This window comes from Triticum aestivum, chromosome 4A, assembly GCF_018294505.1.
Source record: "Triticum aestivum cultivar Chinese Spring chromosome 4A, IWGSC CS RefSeq v2.1, whole genome shotgun sequence".
In the NCBI taxonomy this organism is placed as follows: domain Eukaryota; kingdom Viridiplantae; phylum Streptophyta; class Magnoliopsida; order Poales; family Poaceae; genus Triticum; species Triticum aestivum.
In genome coordinates this window covers 450,385,588-450,392,257 of record NC_057803.1, presented here as the reverse complement: position 1 = coordinate 450,392,257, position 6,670 = coordinate 450,385,588, and positions in this window count along the sequence as shown.

Sequence of the window (6,670 nt, the reverse complement as noted above, 5' to 3'; positions counted from 1 at the left end):
ATCGGTCATCTCTTCACTTCCTAAGCCGGCAATCTCATTTGTGATGAAAGCAAGCCTAGAGTACATTTCAGCGACACCTTCACCATCCTTCATTTTGAACTTGTCAAGTTGACTTTGGAGCACATCCAACTTGGATTCCTTGACGGAGTCGGTACCTTCGTGCATATCAATCAACCCAAATTTCCTTTGCATTCTCAAGACGGCTGATTTTGTTGAATTCTTCGGGGCACAATCCGTTGAAGAGAATATCACAAGCTTGAGCATTGTATTGCAACATCTTCAACTCATCCGCGATAGCTTCACGGTTTGGTTCTCTCCCATCAAAGAAGTCACCTTGCAAACCAACACACACAATAGCCCAAACGGCGGGGTTATGTCCAAGAATATGCATTTTCATTTTATGCTTCCAACTAGCAAAATTAGTACCATCAAAGTAAGGACCCCTACAGTGATAATTTCCCTCGCTACACGCCATACTCCCCTAGGTTGTGAAACCAAGGCTATGATCACCAAAAGCTATGGAGATCAAGGCAAACGGAGACCAAAGCTCTGATACCACTTGTAGGATCGAAAGTATGTCTAGAGGGGGGTGATTAGACTACTTGACCAAATAAAAACTTAACCTTTTCCCAATTTTAGTTCTTGGCAGATTTTAGCTATCTTAGGACAAGTCAAGCAATCATCACACAATTCTAGCAAGCATGCAAAGAGTATATTGGCAGCGGAAAGTAAAGCATGCAACTTGCAAGAATATAAAGGGAAGGGTTTGGAGAATTCAAACGCTATTGGAGACACGGATGTTTTTCCCGTGGTTCGGATAGGTGGTGCTATCCTACATCCACGTTGATGGAGACTTCAACCCACGAAGGGTAACGGTCGCGCGAGTCCATGGAGGGCTCAACCCACGAAGGGTCTACGAAGAAGCAACCTTGTCTATCCCACCATGGCCATCGCCCACGAAGGACTTGCCTCACTAGCGGTAGATCTTCACGAAGTAGGCGATCTCCTTGCCCTTACAAACTCCTTGGTTCAACTCCACAATCTTGTCGGAGGCTCCCAAGTGACACCTAGCCAATCTAGGAGACACCACTCTCCAAGAAGTAACAAATGGTGTGTTCATGATGAACTCCTTGCTCTTGTGCTTCAAATGATAGTCTCCCCAACACTCAAATCTCTCTCATAGGATTTGGATCTGGTGGAAAGAAGATTTGAGTGGAAAGCAACTTGGGGAAGGCTAGAGATCAAGATTCATATGGTAGGAATGGAATATCTTGGTCTCAACACATGAGTAGGTGGTTCTCTCTCAGAACATATGAGTAGGAATTGTGTGTGTGTGTTCTGATTGCTCTCTCCACGAATGAAGAGGAGGTGGAGGGGTATATATAGCCTCCACACAAAATCCAACCGTTACACACAATTTACTAATCTCGGTGGGACCGAATCAGAAAACTCGGTCGGATCGAAATAGTAAACCTAGTGACCGTTAGGAATTTCGGTGGGACTGACATGCAACTCGGTAGGACCGATTCGGTTAGGGTTTGGGCATAACGTAATCTCGGTGAGACCGATTACACAAACTCGGTGAGACCGATTTTGGTAATAAGCTAACCAGAGAGTTGGTCAGGTAAACTCGGTGGGACCGATTTGCTCTTTCGGTGAGACCGAAATGTTACAAAAAGGAAACAGAGAGTTTACATTGCAATCTCGGTGGGACCAATTCGCTCTTTCGGTGAGACCGAAAAGTTACAAAAGGGAAACAGAGAGTTTGCAATCCCATCTCGGTGAGACCGAGATCCTTATCGGTAGGACCGAATTGCTAGGGTTTGGTAGTGGCAAATGACAAGTAAAACTCGGTGGCGCCAGATTGAAAGAATCGGTATGACCGAGTTTGGCTTAGAGTTTAGGTCATTTATGACTATGGAAAAGTGGTTGAGGATTTTGGAGCATATCACCAAGCACATAAAGCAAGAGGCTCATTAAGCAACACCTCATCCCTCCTTGATAGTATTGGCTTTTCCTAAGGACTCAATGTGATCTTGGATCACTAAAATATAAAATGAAGAGTCTTGAACTTTTGAGCTTGAGCCAATTCTTTGTCCTTAGCATTTTGAGGGTTCCACTTTCACATCCATGCCATGCCAATCATTGAGCTTTCCTGAAATAATCATCTTGGAATAGCATTAGCTCAATGAGCTATATGTTGTTATGAATTACCAAAACCACCTAGGGATAGTTGCACTTTCACCTGACGGGAAGGAGATCCCTGTGAGCTTAGTATACGGCCAAGTAGAGTTGGCCGCGAAGTATTCCCAGTATGACTGTAAATTAGACAGCCTGTTAGATGGTATAGAAGAGGAATACAATCAGTCAGAATGACTATGTAATTTTGAATTGACATGTGTAATGCCTTCTAGCCGGATTGTAGATCATTTGTCGTTGCCGACCTTTTTGCTTCAACCTCGGGACCTGACGGTCCGGAGTGTGTCCGAATACCATAGCGGTTATATAAGAACCGTGGTATGCGTGGAGACCAGGCGTAGGGGTCATTAGTGCTTTATCAGACAAGTGCCCAACTAGTTATGTTATATTACATGGTTAGTAAGAAACATCTTCCAGAGAGAATAGTTCCGTTAGGGGTTGCTTTCGCTGGGAGGCATGCCCTAAAGTGCATGTCCGGACTGCATAAAAAGACGCAGAAAAAAGCATCTGGGGGCGCATAGAATGAGCAAAAAGATCATCTTTTATCTCACCGACCGAATATTCCCTTAAGAACGCTAGCTTTCGGCTTCACCCAGTCTGAGGTACACATCCGGCTGAACCGGCAGTAACAATCGCAGAGGTGCTCCCTTTACCACCTAGCCGAACAATCGGGAACGTAGGGGTAAGCACAGGAGCCAGGCAACCCAGCTTGGCCAAAACTTAAGTCATTTCGATGCATATAATGGTGAAAAAAGGTACATGCGGAAGTTTGACGCATGTGTTGGGCGTGAAGCCCGTATAAATAAGCTTCTGTTAAAGAAGCCCCCAGGTTTAATGAGAGCGAGTGGCGCGTCACTAGATGAGCCTTTAAGGGCTATAAAAGAAAAGAGGGGAAGGAGAGAAATGTAATACATAAAAATGCAAAAATGGACAGAGGAAGGAGACGAACACAGAGTCCGGCGCTAGGCATAGAATCTTCGGAGACGGGTGGCGTTCCACGGGTTCGGCTGGAGTCGGTTATCTGACGCATCTCGCAGGCGGTACGCCCCGCCAGTCAGGACTTGGTCGATTATGAATGGACCTTCCCACTTGGGCTTGAGTTTGTCCTTTTTATTATCCGGTAGGCGTAGAACTAGTTCGCCAACATTGTAATTTTTGGCCCGTACTTCTCTGCTTTGATATCTTCGGGCCTGCTGTTGATAAAATGTGGAACGGGCTTTTGCCACGTCACGCTCCTCCTCCAGGGCGTCCAAGTTGTCCTGCCGATCGAGATCGGCTTCTCTTTCTTCGTACATGCACACTCTAGGTGAGTCATGAATTATGTCGCAGGGCGGAACTGCCTCTGCGCCGTACACCATAAAAAATGGTGTGTATCCAGTGGTGCGATTTGGCGTGGTTGGCAGCCCCCATAGCACGGAGTCGAGCTCCTCTACCCAGTGCGTGTTAGATTCCTTGAGGGACCGCACCAGTCTGGGTTTAATGCCGCTCATGATAAGACCATTTGCACGTTCGACCTGGCCGTTGGTTTGTGAGTGATAGACGAAAGCATAATCGAGCTTGATGCCCATGTTTTTGCACCAGAGTTTTACCTCGTCGGCGGTAAAGTTTGTACCGTTATAGGTTATGATGCTGTGGGGGATGCCATAACGGTGTACAACCCCGGATATGAAGTCTATCACAGGTCCGGATTCGGCCGTTTTAACAGGCTTGGCTTCTATCCATTTGGTGAATTTATCCACCATGACCAGTAAGTATTTTTTCCTATCGGTCCCACCTTTAAGGGGTCCGACCATGTCAAGCCCCCAGACCGTAAAAGGCCAGGTGATGGGTATAGTTTGGAGTGCGGTGGGTGGCATATGGCTTTGGTTGGCAAAAAGCTGGCAACCAGCGCATCGTTGGACTAGGTCCTGAGCGTCTGCCCGGGCCGTCAGCCAATAAAAGCCTGTACGGAAAGCCTTGCTAACAAGGGACCGAGCAGCGGCGTGGTGACCACCAAATCCGGCATGAATTTCAGCCAGAAGGTTCCGCCCTTCCTCTTCGGAGATGCACCTTTGAAGGACTCCGGTAGTGCTTTTCTTATAAAGCTCTCCCTCATGGACTCTATAGGCTTTAGATCGCCGCACTATGCAGCGGGCCTCGTTTTGGTCCTCCGGGAGTTCTTGCCTAGTAAGGTAGGCTAGGAATGGTTCTGTCCACAGGGCGATGACCGCCATTATTACGTGGGCTGACGGTGTAATTTCATTGGCAGATTCTCCAATTGTGTCAGATTGTTCGGCGTCGAGTGGTGCGACTGGGTCCGGGCTGTTATTTGCGGGTTCCCCCTCCCATGCTATGGATGGCTTGAACAATCTTTCCAAAAAGATGTTGGGGGGACTGCATCGCGTCTTGCTCCGATGCGTGCCAGGACGTCCGCTGCTTGATTGTTTTCTCGGGCTATATGGTGAAACTCCAGCCCTTCGAACCGAGCTGACATTTTTAGGACGGCGTTGCGGTAAGCTGCCATTTTTGGGTCCTTGGCGTCGAAGTCTCCATTTATTTGGGATATCGCGAGGTTTGAATCCCCGCGTACCTCTAGGCGCTGGATACCCATGGATACTGCTATTCGGAGGCCATGTAGGAGGGCCTCATATTCGGCTGCATTGTTGGAATCCATGTACATGATCTGGAGCACGTATTGGACTGTGTCTCCTGTGGGGGGCGTCAGGACGACGCCAGCCCCCAGTCCGGCCAACATTTTGGAGCCGTCGAAATGCATAATCCAGTTTGAATATGTGCCATACTCTTTAGGGAGCTCGGCCTCCGTCCATTCTGCGACGAAGTCGGCCAAAACTTGCGATTTAATAGCTCACCGTGGCTTATAGGTTATATCGAACGGGAGAAGCTCGATGGCCCATTTTGCAATCCGGCCCGTTGCGTCACGGTTGTTGATAATATCGTTGAGTGGTAGTTCCGAGGCTACTGTTATGGAACACTCTTGAAAGTAGTGTCGTAGCTTCCGGGATGCCATGAATACCACGTATGCGATCTTTTGATAATGCAGGTACCGTGATTTGCATGGAGTGAGGACGGTGGATACATAGTAGACCGGCCTTTGAAGGGGGAATTTGTGTCCATCTGTTTCCCGCTCGACAACGTGTACTGCGCTGACAACTTGATGTGTTGCTGCAATGTACAATAACATTGGTTCGCCGGCGTTCGGCGCGGCCAGGACTGGGCTTGTTTCCAATATGGCTTTTATTTCATCAAGTCCGGCTGTGGCGGCCTCCGTCCACTCGAAGTGTTCGGTGCGCCGAAGGAGGCGATAGAGGGGTAGTGCCTTTTCTCCCAAGCGGGAGATGAAGCGGCTTAAAGCCGCCACGCATCCGGTTAATTTTATTATTTGTTTGAGGTCCTTTGGGATATCCAATTGTGACAAAGCTCGGATCTTGGCTGGATTTGCTTCAATTCCTCTACCAGATACAATGAAGCCCAAGAGCTTTCCGGCTGGAACGCCGAAGACGCATTTTTCCGGGTTGAGCTTGATGTCATATTTTCGGAGGTTATCGAATGTAAGCCTCAAGTCATCTACTAGAGATTCGACATGTCCTGATTTGGCGACCACATCATCCACATACGCCTCCACTGTTTTGCCGATCTTATTTGCCAGACATGTCTGGATCATGCGTTGATATGTTGCGCCGGCGTTTTTTAGCCCGAAGGGCATTGTGTTGAAGCAGAATGGGCCGTATGGTGTGATGAATGCTGTTGCAGCTTGGTCTGATTCTGCCATCTTGATTTGATGGTAACTGGAGTATGCGTCGAGGAAACACAACAAACCGTGTCCTGCGATGGCATCGATAATTTGGTCGATGCGGGGGAGGGGGAAGGGATCCTTTGGGCAAGCCTTGTTAAGGTCTTTAAAGTCGACACACAGGCGCCAGGATTTGTCCTTCTTTGGTACCATCACCAGGTTTGCTAGCTAGTCCGGATGTTTTATGTCTCTGATGAATCCGGCCTCCAATAGCTTGGCTATCTCCTCTCCCATAGCCTGTCTCTTGGGTTCGGAAAAATGCCGAAGGGCTTGTTTGACAGGTTTAAATCCTTTTAGGATATTTAAGCTGTGTTCGGCCAGCCTGCGTGGGATCCCTGGCATGTCTGAAGGGTGCCAGGCGAAGATGTCCCAGTTCTCTCGTAGGAACTCTCGTAGTGCGGCGTCTGCATCAGGGTTCAGTCGTGCCCCGATTGAAGCTGTTTTATTGGGGTCCGTTGGATGGACCTGGAATTTGACTATTTCGTCGGCTGGCTTGAAGGATATGGATTTGGATCTCTTATCGAGTATCACATCATCCCTGTTAACTGTGGAGCACAGCGCAGTCAGTTCCTCGGCCACTAAGGCTTCGGATAGCGCCTCAAGGGCTAATGTGGCCGTCTTGTTTTCGGCGCGGAGTGCTATGTCCGGATCACTAGCTAGAGTGATAATTCCATTCGGCCC